Source organism: Lasioglossum baleicum, chromosome 18 (assembly GCF_051020765.1).
Source record: "Lasioglossum baleicum chromosome 18, iyLasBale1, whole genome shotgun sequence".
NCBI lineage: Eukaryota > Metazoa > Arthropoda > Insecta > Hymenoptera > Halictidae > Lasioglossum > Lasioglossum baleicum.
This window is the reverse complement of record NC_134946.1, coordinates 2,847,423-2,866,289: the sequence shown is the minus strand read 5'-3', so window position 1 is coordinate 2,866,289 and position 18,867 is coordinate 2,847,423. Positions and strand designations below refer to the sequence as shown.

The 18,867-nt window shown below is 37.2% G+C and overlaps 1 protein-coding gene and 1 long non-coding RNA gene across 3 annotated transcripts in view; one reads left to right on the top strand and one right to left on the bottom strand.

Moving 5' to 3' along the window:
* The window catches only part of Kon (chondroitin sulfate proteoglycan 4-like protein), a 322,078-nt gene that overhangs the window by 210,254 nt on the left and 92,957 nt on the right, over positions 1-18,867 (top strand). The window lies entirely within an intron of this gene.
* On the bottom strand, positions 16,548-17,813 carry LOC143218118 (uncharacterized). The gene is made up of 4 exons (XR_013010979.1): positions 17,700-17,813; positions 17,386-17,589; positions 17,058-17,118; positions 16,548-16,911 (listed from the first exon to the last, which is right to left on the bottom strand). It is a non-coding gene; the product is annotated as an uncharacterized LOC143218118 (long non-coding RNA).

The following is an 18,867-nucleotide window of genomic DNA, read 5'->3' as shown; positions in this document are numbered from 1 at the left end:
ATCACAATTTCAAATTATTCGCTCCCGAGAAATATGAACTTTTTCCCGAGTTCTCTGGTTTGGTCATTATAAATAAACTTTTTACTAAAATAAATATCTGGGAAAAATTTTTCTTCTATTCTGTTCTTTCCTTTTATTTTATATTTCTTTTATATTTACCCTGGTTGTTCATTTTACTTAATGTAATTTTGGTACTAAATAAAATGTTCCAACGTTTATTATTTCGTTTCTAATTAAATATAGATATTTGCCGTAAACATTGCCAGGAAGTAAACATATTTTTATTTACACTTTTACACTGTAACGTTTATATTATACTTCGTCCGTATAATCGTATTGTTTATTGTTTATTTTAGTAATCATTTTATATGAGTCTATAATATCTGATTAAAAAGAGAGCCTTTTTATTACCGCGCTCATATTAGCTTGCCAAGTTGTCGTTGTTGTTTTATGCGTCAAATCTTGTAATCGAATTTTAAATCACTTCCCGATGAGCTAGAGACTTGAAACTTTAAACATAGCTGAGAACTGGATGACAATGCAATATTAAAAAACAAATTTTTAAAAAAACTGTACGTTCAGGGAAAAAAAATTTCATTCATTATTTAAATAAAAATTTTAGTTATTATCTGAAATTAAAATTACACGTTTATTTATTATTTAGTTATCGATCGTTGAAAATAAAATTTGCCCTAAGACTGTCGGTATTTATCAATTTTTTGAAATATATTAGTGAAGATATTTATAGTGGAGGAGTATAAAGAATTCTTCGTGAAATAAATTATGTGCAATTCATTTATTTGTCGAATTAAATGAACTAATGATACGAAATAACGAACAAGTTCTCCGCACATTATAAATACAACTTTAATTATGAGCGCTCGTACACAAGCATGACGGACGTTAAATTAAATTTTATTGATCTTTTGATAATGGCATGCAATTAAAACTGATGAACGTCTAATTTTGTTAAAAATATATAAGAAAAATTTTTTTAAAACCACGCTTATATTAAAATGCACTAAAAAGGAGAAAATAATTTTTTTAGACATTAGTGACCATAAATACAAACGTGGAGCGCTAAACTATATTGACGTAATCTTCGTGGGTGCCTCCACGCTTTTATTCATAGTTACTAATGCCTAAAACAATTATATTCACCTTTTTAGTGCATTTTAATATAAGCGTGGTTTTTAAAAAGCTTTTCTTCATATATTTTTTTATTCTCTACTTTTTAGTATTTTTTAAATGAAACGCAAGATATAGTAATACTGGTAGTACACCTTTTCTCGCGCATGTGCGAGAAAACAGTAACGTATCTACTATTGGGTAGCAGAGCGGCCAGAGCCCTGAGTCAGCTATATTGGCGGGAATGTACCGAAATAATCTTACCGGACAAAAAGACTCCAGGGCGTGTTCTACGAGTTACAAAATATACACAAATACACTTCTTATACATTCATTTTTCAGAATCAAATCATATAAATTTTTTAAAATTCTGCGGGGCGCTCAAGGAACCCCATTTTATGTAGAAGCTTACGTTACTGAGGCTGAATTTGAAAAGAAATGTGTGCACAATCGAAGCACTGCGGAAGACCACACTGACTGAGCTCCTTCGGTGCGAAATGGGTCAGTGGAGTAGGGATGAGTCGGGGTGGGAACGCGTAGTAGAGTAGGGAGCGCTGACGCGCGGAGTGGGGATCGCTGAACGCGATCACGTACTACCGAGAGCCACGCGGCGAGGTGTGACGATTAATATTAAAATTTTTTTCTCCTAAACGCACAGATTTTTTTAAAAATTTGTTTTTTAATATTGCATTGTCATCCAGTCCTGAGCTATGTTTAAAGTTTCAAGTCTCTAGCTCATCGGGAAGTGGTTTAAAATTCGATTAGAAAATTTGACGCATACAACAACAACTCGGCAAGCTAATATAACCGTGATAAAAAAATACAATTTAATTTATTATTTGTCAATACAAATAATAATTGAAATTGCATTTGTAAATAACAATTAACTCTATTATTTTAAATAATTTACTTAGACTTGCTCAAATATAATAATTAAATAATTATTTCTGCTTTTTATTCGAATATCCAAATAACAAATAACTTGTTATTTAAATTTTTATCCAGATAACTATGTATTTAAATAAATCTATTTATTGCCCAACACTGAATACACAGATTAGATTAGATAAGGAGATCAAAGATAACTATCAGTTCTATGCATTCCGGAAATGTCGTATGAAAATCGAGCAATTCTCCGAACTTCTGGGGAAGATTCAGGTCATTTCCAGATTCAAATTCCAGATCCACTTCTACCGAAGTTGTCCTCTTTTGAAGAGCGAACACGCACACTTACGGCGACTCTCTGTAATTTCGCCTGTAGCAATACTCGTTCCCTTTACGTATTAATTCAATTCGAAGCGAGGAAGAGGAGAAGAACCGCGTGCAATTTTTCCCGCAATACTTTGAAAATCCGTGGCAGGCGGATGGAAAATATTCCATCTGCGATCTCGTCGCGTCGCTCGCAATGCGACGATATCGCTCGGTTCCGCAGGACTAAAAGGGAGGACTAATGACGAGAAACGAGAGAGCGAGAGAGAGAGAGAGAGAGAGAGAGAGAGAGAGAGAGAGAGAGAGAGAGAGAGAGAGAGAGAGAAAGCGAAACGGGCCGACCATCATTTATTTCGTATCTCTGGAACAGTTTCCGGTCGGTGTCGTTCATAAAGCGGGACACGGCGTGTCCTTAAAATGCCCGGGGGACGGGGAACGGGTTTCGCGGGTGAATGGAGTCGTCGCCGTGGCTCAGAGAACGGCAGCCTCGGTCCATTTAGCGGTTATCCGCAGTATCTTCGGTCGCTTACGAAAAACCATGCTCGAAACTTCTCCAATTAATGTAATCGCGGGCCGCGCGGCCGGATCACGTAGAACGGGTAGCTGCGGCGGGGTTTGCGGGATGAGCGATTCACCGCACTGTGAAACGGGCCCGGTTTATTGCGGCACGGTGCGGTGCGGCCGCCGCCGCGCCGCCGGAAAATCGTCCTCTCGCAGATTTCCACCCCCCGTGTACGTAAACACGACTCGCTTTTCCCTTATACGGCTCGTGTTACCTTGCCACACGTGCGCGCCGAGGCTCGTCTTCCATTCACCAACCGACAGCAGTCGCCCCCTCACCGGCCACTGATCCGTCATAGAAATACGATCAAGCCCGTCGGTGCGGCAGTGCATGGAATTTTAATTTCAATTTCAACTCTTCAATTTCAGCTCTTCAATTTCAACTTCACTTTCAATTTCAATTTCAACTCTTCCATTTCAACTTCAATATTTCAATTTTATTTTGTAAACATCAACTTCAATTTCAATATCAACCCTTCAACTTCAATTTTTCAATTTCAATTCGTTAATTTCAACTCTTCAATTTCAATATCAACATCAATGTTTCCATTTCAACTTCAATTTCAATATCAACTATTCAACTTCATATTCAATTTCAATTTCTCCATTTCAACTTCAATTTTAACTCTCCCATTTCAACTTCAATTTCTACTCTTCCATTTCAACTTCAATTTTTCAATTTCAATTCGTTAATTTCAACTCTTCAATTTCAATTTCAACATCACATTTTCCATTTCAACTTCAATTTCAATATCAACACTTCAACTTCATTTTCAACTTTAATTTCAACACTCCCATTTCAACTTCAATTTTTCAATTTCAATTTTAATTACAATTTCACTTTCAACTCTTTAATTTCAATAATCCCATAATCTAGAAGTACTAGATACCTTCCTAGAGTCCTTCAGTTTCAATTTTAATTTCAATTTCAACTCTTCAGTTTTAGCTCTTCAATTTTAACTTCACTTTCAATTCAATTTTAATTTCAATTTCAATTTTATCTCTCCCATTTCACCTTCAATTTCAAGTCTTCCCTTTCAACTTCAATTGCTACTCTTGCATTTCAACTTCAATTTCAAGTCTTCCATTTCATCTTCAATTACTACTCTTCCATTTCAACTTCAATTTTTCAATTTCAATTTTAATTACAATTTCACTTTCAACTCTTTAATTTCAATAATCCCATAATCTAGAAGTACTAGATACCTTCCTACAGTCCTTCAGTTTCAATTTTAATTTCAATTTCAACTCTTCAGTTTTAGCTCTTCAATTTTAACTTCACTTTCAATTCAATTTTAATTTCAATTTTACTTTAAACTCTTCAATTTCAAGTTCACTTTCAATTTCAATTTCAAATTCAATTTCAATTCTAATTTCAATTTCACTTTCAACTCTTCAATTTCAACTTCACTTTCAATTTCAATTTCAAATTCAATTTCAATTTTAATGTCAATTTCACTTTCAACTCTTCAATGTCAACTTGACTTTCGATTTCAATTTCAATTTCAATTTCAATTTCAATTTTAGCTGCGGTGGGGTTTGCGGGTTGAGCGATTCACCGCACTGTGAAACGTGCCCGGTTTATTGCGGCACGGTGCGGCAGAGTTGGGCATTAATCGATTAAAATTTTAATCATAATTGATTGTCTAATGTATACGATTAAAAAAAGAAATCGGCTATTGATTCAATCGATTCATTTAATCATCAATCGTTGATTAAAAAAAGGAATCATAAAAAAAAACATACAAAAAAACAAAATTTTGTACAATTTTGTACAATTTTGTACAATTTTGATATTCTCAACACAACTTTTTGAATGTAGATTAATCAATTACCAATCTTCAGATTGGTATATTAACAACCGCAGTTTGCTTGGATTAGGTGAAAAGATTCATATTTTGGCGCCATATATTGATTGGCCAATACCATGATCCATTGTTTTCCTTGATTCGTTTCATTTCAAAGCTTCACGGTTTACTTAGTCCACATGTCACCAACATGGAAGCAACACGTTATTACATAACCTTAAATAACTTCATTTAATACTTGTTATAAGCATGTAAGTTTTTACAAATTTAAAAAGTTTTCTTGAGAAAATAGTTTCAGTTAACAATACAAATTACATTATTCTTACAGACGCAAAACGGAAATTTATATTTTTCTTGAAAATGGTCTGGATTTAGACCGAAACGTTGGAATTTGAATTAAATTTCATGTAAATTTTGCAAACTTGCTATATTTGTACAATTGATCGAACCAGTGCGCCAATATCACAAATTGTAGTTTAAACAATTGTCGATCGAAATACGAAAATCATATTTAAAAGTAGGACTATTCGCTCTGGTCTAAACATTCTTTAATCATAATTCGCTTTTATAAACAAATGTGTAGACATGCTTAATCAAAGCTTACGAGTACATAGTATTTACAATTTTTAAGTATCATTATTAATATATGCATAAGCTATCAGAATTCGTAAATATCCTCATTTTACTGCGAGAAAAATTACACACTTTAACTCCCTAGGAGAAAATGTGAAACGTGTTTTTAAAATATATAAAAAGTAGATTAACTTTTTTAATAACTTTTTTTTTTAACAACTTTTTTATAAACAACTACCGGCGAGTAAAACATTTACAGCATTATTCGGAGTGACGACCTGGACAACATATTAAAAAATCAGCGAGATCGGAGGGTGTTACCTTCTTGTCAGTAATTGTCAATGATTATTAAGACATTAATTTTTATTTATTTAATCGTATCTGTAATGTATGTAATATCAAAATTCTTTTATTTATTTCTATAACTGTAGTCGAATCTCATAGTGGATATCCGCGTATTCGGCTGCTGACCAGTTCTTGCTACATATTTTGTTAAATAACTCTGTCTTTCGCAAGACTTCACAATTAAAATTTATATAATATCAAAATATACTATCTTGCTAATACAACACAAAAAAATCTCCGGGGTGTTTTGGGGTGTTTTTTTTTAATCCTCTTCTAAAGATTAGGGGAACCAATAAAACTTAATGGTCTCACACACACACACACACACACACACACACACACACATATATATATATTTCAGGTTAATTATTAAATAACGCATAAGTCTTACAAAATTTTTGAAGATGAATTATAATTAGCCAACCCTTAGCGATCATTTTCTAAAAAGATTATTTTTTACAAACGTCTTTTGTTCATAACACAACGTAAACAAGTTACGCTATGAATTCATGTACTATTTCATCTTCCAAATTTTCGCTTACCGATTCGCTTGTAATTAATTTCCTACTGAATTTTTTGAATTTTTTTTTCTCAAAAAATGCTTTATTTGGACATTTTGACATAGTACGAACATAGTTTTCAATCGATATGAAGTAGTGACTTTTCCGATTTTTGTCAATGGCTCGTGACACTGTGCGCCGCGCCGCCGGAAAATCGTCCTCTCGCAGATATCCACCCCGCGTGTACGTAAACACGCCTCGCTTTTCCCTTATACGGCTCGTGTTACCTTGCCACAGGTGCGCGCCGAGGCTCGTCTTCCATCCACCGACCGACAACACACGCCCCCCACCCCGCACCAGCCACTGATCCGTCATAGAAATACGATCAAGCCCGTCGGTGCGGCAGTGCATGGAATTCCCTTTACAACGAGGAAACGAAATGTCTGACGGAGCTGATACGTCGACGCGCGTCTTACCTCTCCTCTCCTTTCCTCTTCATCTAGCCAGATATCTCTCTCTCTCTCTCTCTCTCTCTCGCCACCCACATCTGTCTGTTCGACGGAAACGTAATATTCCGGCGAGGAGTCCGCCAGAGAGACGAATCTCCGCCGTGGCCTCTTCCACGGAACTGTCCCGGATTAGATAACAGTTTGTTACGGGATTCAGCCCCGGGATTTCTTTCTTGATCATGCTGCGCCGCTCTCTGCAGCCCTTTCCAGTGACCCGGACGAGACTTTTCACCGATCTGTGGTACGCCGCACTGTGGTGCCAAGGCGGCAATAAATCGATTTTATAAATTTTCTATTATTAAAAAATGAAGATTGTGATTTTACCACGCTTATATTAGCTTGCCGAGTTGTCGTTATCGTTGTTGTATGTATTACGTCCTAAGGTGGACGTATTAAAGAAATTGAAATTGAATTAGATAGATTTCAATAGAAGTTTAATTTGAAAGATTAGAATAGTAGATAAAACGCAGTTTTGAACGTACCTGCATTCACCGGCTTCGGTTCGGGTAATTGAGGATTTCTTAAATTCTATGTGGCTTTGATTGTGGAATTGGAACGAAGAAATCGAAGTTGAAATTGAGTAAAAATTAACAAAAGTATATTGTAAGCATCAAGTTTCGAATACATAGGGACTTTGTTTGGATTAGTTAGGAGGTAAACATACTAAAAGTCCCTAATCCTTGGATGTGAGCTGGGTACAGGGGACAAGTAGAAGGCCCCCATTTTCGGTTTTCCCCTTATATCTCGGAAACTATGTGTCCTAGCGATAAGATCATTCTATACAAAATTAAGCTGACAAAATGGGCCATAAGACTGAGTTGAGTCAGTTTTTCGCTATTCCGCATAGTTTCCGAGGTATCCGCGATCAAAGTTCACTAACTCTTCAGCACAATTAGTGAATTTTGAGCGCGGATATCTCGGAAACTATGCGTCCTAGCGATAAGACCATTCTATACAAAATTGAAGCTGACGGAATGTGCCATAAGATTGACTCCATTCAGTTTTTCGCTATCTCGCATAGTTTCCGTGATATCCGCGCTCAAAGTTCACTAACTCTTCAGCACAATTAGTGAATTTTGAGCGCGGATATCTCGGAAACTATGCGTCCTAGCGATAAGACCATTCTATACAAAATTGAAGCTGACAAAATGGGCCATAAGATTGACTCCATTCAGTTTTTCGCTATCTCGCACAGTTTTCGATATATCCGCGCTCAAAGTTCACTAATTGTGCTGAAGAGTTAGCTAGACAAATAAGGTAAAAAACTCGGGAACTATGCGAGATATCGATAAGACCATTCAATACAAAATTAAAGCTGACAAAATATGCCATAAGATTGACTCCATTCAGTTTTTTGCTATCTCGCATAGTTTCCAAGATATCCGCGCTCAAAGTTCATTAATTGTGAAAAAGAAATGCCTTATTTGACTAGCTAACTCTTCAGCACAAGTGAACTTTAAACGCGGATATCTTGTAAACTATGCGAGATAGCGAAAAACCGAATCCAATCAATCTTGTGACACGTTTTGTCAGCTTTAATTTTGTATATAATAGTCTTATCGCTAGGACACATAGTTTCCGAGATATAAGCGGAAAACTGAAAGAGGGGACCTTCTACGTACCCCCGGCACCTCGCTCATCTCCTAGGAGTGGGGACTTTTAGTATGTTTACCTCCTAACTAGTCCAGACAAAGACTCAATGTTAAAATTATGTTCCTTCCATTTCCTCTAGAACCTTTTGTTGACTGCACTGTAACGACCCCAAACACAAATCGAGATTGGTACAGGAATGGTTATTGTATAATTGTCCCAAAATAATGCAAACTCCGCCTCAATCTCCCGACTTAAATCCCATCGAGATGGTATGGAACATGCTGAATACAAAAATTCGTAAACATTCAATTACCAACAAAAAAGAGTTACAAAGCAGATTACAGGAGAAAAATGGCCAAAACTAGATAAAAATTATTTGGCAACATGAATAAGATCAATGCCCAAAAAACTTGCAGAAGTCATAAGATAAAAAGGAGATCCCACTAAATATTAATATTGTTATAATAGTAGTTAATATAAAGTGAGCGAATAATTTTGTGACTCTACATGCGCAGTTGTATGCTTCCCAGTCCTAGAAAGGGTTCCTAGAAATGGAAGGAACACAATTTTAACATTGGGTCTTTGTTTGGACTAGTTAGGAGGTAATCATACTAAAAGTCCCCACTCCTAGGAGATGAGCGAGGTACCGGGGGTACGTAGAAGGTCCCCTCTTTCAGTTTTCCGCTTATATCTCGGAAACTATGCGTCCTAGCAATGAGACCATTCTATACAAAATTAAAGCTGACATAACGTGCCACAGGATTGATTCGATTCAGTTTTTCGCCATCGCGCATAGTTTCCGAGATATCCGCGCTCAAAGTTCACTAATTGTGCTGAAGAGTTAGCTAGTCTTTGAGCGCGGATATCTCGGAAACTATACGAGATAGCGAAAAATTGCATAGAATCAATCTTATGGCACATTTTGTCAGCTTTAATTTTGTATATAATGGTCTTATCGCTAGGACACATAGTTTCCGAGATATAAGCGAAAACCCGAAAACGGGGATCTTCTACGTGCCCCCCTGTACTCCGTTCACATCCAAGGAGTGGAGACTTTTAGTATGTTTACCTCCTAACTAGTCCAAAGAAAGTCCCAAAGTTAATTAATTAAAATAACATTGACTGGACTATCCGTATAATGCAAATTACGCCTCGTAAACGATAATATAGGACTTTTGAGGTCAATAGTGGCCTAGATCGATCTTTTATGTAGCGTTTTTGAATACTGAAAAACCCCATTTTTGTATTATCGAGAAATGAGAACGCGCATCCCGCACCCTTGCAATCCTGGAAAAACGAGTCTACTCCCTTAACAGCATCCACCTTGCAATGGTTAAGAAAGCCTAAGTGGAACAAGCATAGAAGTATTAGAAGAAGAATGTTGCGAATGTAAGAAACGACCCAGCCACTCCCCGGATCGACCGAATATACAAAACGAAAATATACAGCGGAACGTGATTGACACACGGCTACGCGGCTCCACGGGCCTGTGTCTCGTGGCGCCAAGCTCGGTTGTTAATTGGGTGAAGTGGGAGTCGGTGGAATTTCAGATTGAAGATTTTCAAGGGCCTGTGCCGTGCCGCGGCGCGGCGCGGCGCGGCGGTTCGTCGAGTTTCCACGGAGTTCGAGCGACGGGTAGGAATAATAATAAGGAATTTAAGTTGGCGGCATATCATTGCCACGAGGCAACCCCCTTGGCTAACTACGCTGGATCCAATCAGATAAATGAACTCGAGCGCAACGGTGGAAACGGTGTGGCGGAGGAAGGCGCGCGCGAGGGTGGGAGGAGAAGGTGGATAGCGTGTCTCGCAAATCACGGACACCGGGAGAGATTCGATAGCCTACTTTGTTCGTTGGCAGCCTCCGAAACTGAGATTATCTGGCCATCAACCTCATCAAATGCGGTTTGCAACTGACGCTTTCATTACAGGGAGGGAGGAGGAGGAGGCGAGCCACGGGTCGACCGTGGATTCGCATCGGCAAACGATACCCGGGAGGAAAACCCGTGCCAAAGCGCTTTCCCCAGCCCTCGGAGGGCTAAGAATCGCGCCGGTCATCGGGGTTTAATATCCGTCGCTTCGTTATTTGCTCGCGCGCGAGAACTTCGTTCGAAGGAAATTGCGACTCGAGAGAACAGAGAGAGAGAGAGAGAGAGAGAGAGAGAGAGAGAGAGAGGGAAGCTCCGCGGATAACGGTTCCTCTCGCGAGTAAAACCGTTTATGGTATTGTTCGCGGATCAACGATTATCCCCGTGAGTTCCTCCGGCTTCGAGCTCTCTTCTCCCGCTCTCCTTCGACGGCGTACTCCAGGGCTGGCCAACACGCGGCCCGCGGGCAGGTCCATCCTAAGATATTCGGCGCCCGTGGGATACTAAAAATAATGCGCCCCTCTTCATAAGAGAATACACGGGTTGGCTAGTGGGAGCGGGGTGACCAGCAAAGTTATACAAACGTGTCAGAACTAGAAAAAGTCAATTTATTAACATTACACTAAACAAAAACATAAAATTCATACAAAATTAAAAAGAAACCTATATGAACAAACCCAGATAGCACACGACGTCTTAAAGACGTCCATTTTACGTCTATTTTAGGTCTGAAAGTCTTACATCCTAAAAACACGTCTTTGAGACCATAAACAGTGTGGTTTTTATATACCCATAATCTAGCGGTATTTAGCATTGGTATTATTTGTTCGAGTTAGTGTATTTGCTTCAATTTCAAATTCAATTTCAACTCTTGTATTTGAATATCAACTTCGATTTTAACTTCAACTCCAATTTCAACTTCAATCACAATTTTTCAATTCCAACTTGAATTTGAACATCAACTTCAACTTCGACTATTCAATTTCAATTACAACTCCAATTTCAATTTTTATTGTAATTGTAATTTTGATTATGTGTATTGTGGTTTTAATTGCAATTGTTATTTTTATTACTATTTTTATGTCAATTCCACATGCGTTCTTCTAATAAAGCTATTTATTGATCTAACTTTAAAGTTAAAGAAATCTATTTTTACTCTTCCCATCTTTTATTTTAATTAACATTTGTGCACCTTTAAGACTTCTTAGGGACGTTTTAAAGTCCTCCCGAATGTCCCACGATAGTCTCCTGAACGTCTTTTGGACGTCAAACAGACGTCTTCAAGACGTACAGTTTTGTAACACAAAACGTTCAGGAGACGTTCGGAAGATGTTCGTAGGACATTCGGGACATCTTTAAGACGTCGTAATCTCCAACTGCAGACGTCTGCAAGACGTATTTAATACGTCTTTGTGCTGTCTCTGGGAAAACAAACTTTATAGTAAACAAAAAACAAAAGTAACTTATATATTTATTTTCCTAGCTTTGCCTTTTGCAGATTGATTAATAATATCACACGTATTTAAGTTATTAAATACGTCACTTTCTATGGATCGAATACTCAAAGCATTTAATTTGCTCTGTCCCAAAGAAGACCGTAGATAATTTTTTATCCTTTTCAGTGCTGAAAAAGATCTTTCGCCGCTGCAATTTGTAGTGGCAATACTTAAAAAATGTGCAGTGCTGTGGCCACATTAGGAAATGTAGACTCAATTTTCGAGTCAATTACTGTCTTTAAACTCAGTTCCGCAGTAGATATATTTTCTTTATTTTCCAATAGATATATATATATACAGGGTGGGGCAATAACTATTAGCACCTCAGATATTTTCAAAACTATAAGTTTCACAGAAATATTTGCTGAAATGAAATTGCACAGTACGCAGGGGGCCATCCGGTGGCGATAATAGTTTTTTGCAGATGGAGGTACTTCGGACATTTGAAGGTCACCTTCATTTTTTTAAATGGAATGAGGTATTTTTTAATACATCAATCGATGCAGCTGGACATTCGTTATAAAAAAGTACTAACCTATGTATGTCGAAAAGTTAGTAGTTCAGGAGATATTTCAATTTAAAAAACCCTAAAATACCATTACTGTCGTAGTAAGACGTTAGTGTTTACTTACTTATGTAACGTCTTAGTACGACAGTAATGGTATTTTAGGGTTTTCTAAATTGAAATATCTCCTGAACTACTAACTTTTCGACATACATAGGTTAGTACTTTTTTATAACGAATGTCCAGCTGCATCGATTGATGTATTAAAAAATACCTCATTCCATTTAAAACTAGAGGGTTATTGTTGCTCGCTCGCTTCGCTCGCTCGCGAGTAGGGTTGTTTTTGTTCGCTCGCTTTGCTCGCTCGCGGATAGGACTGCTCTTGCGAAAGGGTTAGTGGTACGCATGGCTAGTAGTACCGATAGCTATTAATGTTTTTTTTTTTATTTGGTGTGTGACTCTCCACGAGCCACACAAAGAACTTCCCGATTCGTTAGTTGCAGTATATTATTATCATTATTAAGTGTACGTTTTAAGAAGATCATACGTTTTCAGGGAAATTCAATAGTTTTCTACTTATCAAAATGTTTGCTATATGGCGTCGCATTAAACCAACATCGTATGCTCGTTGCTCGCTTGGTTCCTTGTTATAGCATACTAATGTTGCAAAATAAATTGTCTTAATTAGTTTTTCGCAAACGATACAACTCCTCATTATCCGGGTTTGCAGTATTGATCCTGGTTTTGTTCGATACTGTTAATTTAAATTGTCCCAAAATATATAAACCGCGCTCAATTTTGAAACTCTGCTCAGTGCTACATACAACATTTGTAAAGTTCGCCTTTCTGATTTTTTAAAATCCAAACATACTTTCTCGTATGTTTGTCCCTGACTTTTATGAATCGTAATCGCTTCAGCAGGAACCACTGGAAATTGACTACGTGTGATTTGATATTTTTCCTCACTCGACATATTTACTTGATTCGATATTTTTATTATTGGTGTAAAATTTTGATCAATATTTGCATTTTTCATATAATTACGATAACGAGTTCTTACTTTCACTCCTACTCTGGCCAATTGAAAATCTAACCATAATATAGACGGAATTTTAGCATTTTCTTGAAAAGTAATACATTCTAATATTCCGCACGTGTGCTTCATTAACCAATCCGTTTTCAACATCAATGTTGTTAATAATTATCATATAGTTTATATTAATTTTCAATTTAATCTCATTTAATAATTCGTTTTGAACTGATTGTTTTTTTAAAGATTGTAATATAAATTTTTTTTGTACTTTCATCGGTATTCTTTGAAAATGTATTCTCGGGAGTAGAGATGATTAACTCACTCTTGCATTGGGATAATTTTCGATTATTGTAAGAGGAAACATCATCGTAAGGTACAAAAAAAATTTTTTTTAAATAAAAAAAAAATTTTTTGTGCAATTACGTTTGTTCCTTCGGTGGAAACTTTCCGTTCTCTCGTATAAATTGCATTGTTGAATGAACTTCTTTCGAAAAAACTAAAAGAACTACTTGACCAAAATGGACCAAAATCTAATCAGCTCTAAGTTACAGCGGGGCACATCGATTGCATCATTCATCATCCTGATTGCGTTGTTACTTTTCCTGAAAACGTTAACGAAAAATTTGATTACATAGAAACGGCCATACGCACACACACACACACACACACACACACACACACACACACATACGAACATTTTGCTGAAAATGGTCTAAAATGACTGCAATGACCATGAAACGTGAAGATCTGCTAAAAAATCGATTTTCGATTTTCGGGGTCATTACAATAACTTCCCTATAAAATCGGGAAGTTAAAAATGAAGGTGACCTTCAAATGTCCGAAGTACCTCCACCTGCAAAAGAACTATTACCGCCACCGGATGGCAACCTTTGTACGGTGCAATTTTATTTCAGCAAATATTTCTGTGAAACTTATAGTTTCGAAGATATCGGAGGTGCTAATAATTATTGCCCCACCCTGTATATATATACGTGTTTAAAATGAAGGCATTCTTCAATTAAATTATTTTCTAGATCGTCCATATACGTTTCCCACAACTTTTTGCAGCATTCTTTCTAATTGTGTCTTCATCTCAATTTTTTAAATTGACCAGAAACCCAAATTTTCAGTAAATGTCATCATAGGCACACTTTTTCTTTTGTACTTCTGCTAGAAGTTTATCTAATTACTGAACTAATAACAAAAAAATATAACACCAATAAAAATTGCCGTCCCCAAAAGGCTTGCGCCCCGGGGCTCAGCCCATTTAGCCCTGTGGTTAGGGCGGCCCTGCCCGCGGGCCACATGCGGCCCGCCGGGCGATTTTATATTTCTGTTGAAACTTTTGTTTCTCGTTGTATGTATACAAAAATATTAAGTAAATGAAAATTTGCATGTGTCATATTGTTATAATGCGCAAATGCGGCGTTTAACAATAAAGTTTTACTCATTTTGTATTTGTATTGGGTCATCAAAGTGGCCCGTGAAACCATTTGGGTTAGCCAGGCCTGGCGTACGCGAACAGTAGTTGATCCAGGAGGCCTGCAGAAACGGCTCCGAGGCGAGCACCAACTTTCCAATAAAATCACATCGGGGACGCACCTTGGGAATAATATCTTCGATTGAAAAATTGCACCATGCAAATAGCTCCAAGAATTTTTCGACGCCCCCGCGATTTTCCCGTTGCGACACGTAGACCCCCGGCTTCTTTGCAATCCTGCAGTGACGCGCGTGATCTTTCTTGATCTGAAAGCGCCGGTATTCCTCTCGCGATCCTCGCGTGTGATTTTACTGCGGAAAGGCGCTCGATAACCGGTCCAAAGCAGGTACAGCGAACTTCCCTGGAATTTTCTTGCAGTCTAGCAGCGTGGAAATGTAGTCGCTAAACGCGTACCTGCGAGGCAAGCTCGAGGAATTGGTAGTCGTGCACGATTTTGAGGTTAGAATGTTGGGAATATGTATACATTGTACCCGTTTGAACATCGTCTTTCGGAAATATCGAGCCTTCTCGTTTGGTCTCGTGTTATCTCGATTCTTTTTAATAACTTCCTCTTTAGGTTTCTATGCAATCCTTGCGGATTAACTTTCTATGTATATTGCTGAAGCTGTGTGGGCTCAGCCGCCATTTTGTCGACTGTAGAGGACGCCACCGTAGAACCTCTATAACTCTGAACACAGCCTACTCTAGTACTAGCCGTGCTGAAGGTAAAAATGGCAACACCGCGGGAGTCCGATTGATATATATATATACCAACATACCTAACCCAACCCACTGAATCAGACTCTCAATCTCCCCTACCGGCCCTCTCTGTTTCCCGCGTAGTTTTCAAATGTTCTCATCAATGTGTAGCACACATTGTGTACTTATTATTATGTAGTATAGCTAATTTTCGAAAATAAAAAAGTGCAATAATGGAGATAAGTATTATTTATTAACTTTTTAGGTCTTTATCTTTGTGTGTAGCACATTTACTTAATAGAATCTATTGTTTTTTCAATACATTTCAATTTAGTATTAATAACATTTTAATAATATCACATCTAAATTTTTACAAAATCATATGTATTATATACATTATTATACATACAGAGTTTTTAGAAAATATGTTTTACATAGTACTTTTCACAAGTTTTATACTATATTTATTAGTTAATAATGCCACGGCGTTGTTATGTCCCCAATTGTAAGGGAAAGTATAATAGTACGCTGAAAGAAAATAATTATATTTCTATATTTAAATTACCCAAAAATGAGCAATTGCGGAAAAATATGGATGGCTGCTATTCCCCGTAAAAATTGGACACCAACATAATATTCTGCAGTTTGTAGTCTGCATTTTGCAGAAACTGATATCCAAAGGTATCAGAATATTCCATCTCCTAACGGTGTACTGGAGAATGTTTTGTTCAGATGTCCAAGACTTATTATGGAAAATGCAATATCTTCCATTTTTTTCCAATTCACCATCAAAATGTGTGGTACCATAAAGAAAAGATCCTGTAGAGCGCAGGGAAAGAATAATTGAAAAGCATGAAAATTTAGTTATACGGGGTGTCCCAAAACTCGTGAAAATCCCGAAAGGGGGTGGTTCCTGAGACCATTCTAAGAGACATTTTCCTTTGCACCAATGTCAACTGCGGCTTTGTTTAGGAGTTATTAACGAAAAACACGGACCAATCAGAGCGCGCCCTGGCCCGGCGCGCCAAGCCGCGCCGGCAAGCGAGTGTCGCGGTACGCCGTGACATCGCATCGTGACGGCGCGGCGGCCCAGGGCGCGCTCTGATTGGTCCGTGTTTTTCGTTAATAACTCCTAAACAAAGCCGCAGTTGACTTTGGTGCAAAGGAAAATGTCTCTTAGAATGGTCTCAGGAACCACCCCCTTTCGGGATTTTCACGAGTTTTGGGACACCCTGTAGAGTTTATTGATTCTGATCTAAATAATTAATGGTTTTTGAAATTTAATAAACAATTATAAAGAAAAGCTTGTAATTTCGAACCATTGGAGTATTAAAACAACAAATTCAAAAATTTATTTTTGCATGCTTATATGTAGTGATACTTTTGATTTCTTGGTACTTAAAATACAGATTGTGATTACTGATGACACGAAATTACAAGTTTTTCAACAAGGTAATGACGTATTATTTCATGAATTGCGATGATGATAGTAATGATCTTCATAATCTTTCTGTTGATGTCAGCAGTTTTTCAGTGATTATTTATCCACCAATTGTATTGTTGATGATTCCATTAAGATTTATATATCCAGTTATGGGTTCCATTCTGTTACAAAAAAATTAGATTTTAATATATGTAAATTATTAATTGTGGAGGATAAAGGTACAATTGTAAATAATGTATATTTTGATCATTTACAAAGGGGTAGTCTTTCCACTACTACAGAAGATATAACAATTGTATTTACTCACATGTATGCAATAATCGAAGCCATAATAAATGTTCCTAATTTGGAATCAGATTTTCTGAAATCTGAAAATCATAAACACATTTTATGTAAATTAACATATTAGCACACAATCAGATATACATCATTTAGCATTTTTAGATAGATGCATTTGTGGTAAGGATTATCACAGTATTTTGTGTACATTATTATGAATTTTTTCTAATATTTTACTAAATGATTATGTTATAACTATAAACAATAGTCAATTAGAAATTAATGCACATATCATTTCCAAAAATTGACAACAATTATAAAATTATCCTTTATAAGACAATATTATAATATATTACCTGCACAACTTTTCTCTTCGGTAACTGATTACCCAACCTCTTTGACGTATACACGCAGTCACTTAACCTCTTCGACTTCATCACAATAATTTCGTCTATTTCAGGCTTCTATTGACTGACATATCCCTTCATTCATTTTTAAATGTTGCATTTTAGATCAAAGATGATTTCCCATTGCTTCATGCTTCGATTTTCTTAAAACCACTGGAAATATTTCACATATTATGTATCACAACACCAAACTATTCCGAGAGTCCACAAAATGTATACCGCATTTATAAATACTAATATGCTTTAATATCACTTCTACTTACCATAGTTATAATATTTACACATTGTTTAAACATAATCAACAACGAACTATGTATTTTAACATAATTTTCTATGAAAAAAGCGTTAATTATAATCCCAAGCACAAGACTCCCAGTACTGAAGATCGGACTCCCGATCTGTAAACAAAGCGGTGTTGCCACGTTGTTCAGCACGGCTAGTACTATACTCTATCCAACGAGAGAGCAGTACCGCGTAAAGACCAGTTTTCGTTTGACGCTGCGCATCTTCGCCCTAATTGGTTCAAGAAAGTGGGGAGGGGATAGTGAAGTGAGAGATGATAGGCTCGCTGCGCCCCCACCATCTTCCAAGCTGCGCGCAACGGTACTGTTCTATCGTTGGATATAGTGTAGAGTAGGCTGTGCTCTGAATTAAATGAATATCTTCTGTTTCGGCTTCGACTGTTGGTCGGAAATGCCGGGGTGCCGGGATCGCCCAGATTTGAGCGCGCGGAGGAAAGAGAACGCGAAGGATAGAAATACGAAGAAAACTCGCGAGAGTGGACTGGTTCGGTTGAATGGAACAAATCACTATATTACCGCCAAATGAGCGAGAGGCGCGAGAATACAGATTTGGCAAGACGATATAGAGCAGAGCGTACTACGTCGCGAGGTATGAATCCTCCGACGAAGGAGGCAGTGTCGCCAGATGAGGGGAGTCACGGTGAAATGATGTACCCCCTCTCTGATGACCAGAGTAATATGTGACACGTTGCGCCTGCGCGACGGGGATTTAGTGGGGCGAATGGAAGACACGTTGCGCGTGCGCGATGGGGATGCAACAATGACATGACATTTCGCAGGTTTTAGGTTATTGTCGCGTAAAATTCTCCCATTTACTTATTTCACATACTATTTAATCATTGATCCATTTATGTCTATGTTCTGAGTTGTATTTCTTTAAAATGTAACGTTACAAATAAAACATAATTTGTCAATTTATCGTGTAGAAGAAAAATGAGTGAATTTATATCCCAGTCTCTTTTATGCAACTATTTTTGAGGAGCGTATGAGGGCTAACAGTGTTAAAATATATTATGATTTATTGATTTTACTGGAATGTAACTCAGTACTACATACATACAGATTTCAAGATTTTTTCAATTGTACGTATCGTAAGCATTCATACTTCGCTTCACGACTGAAACTCCGA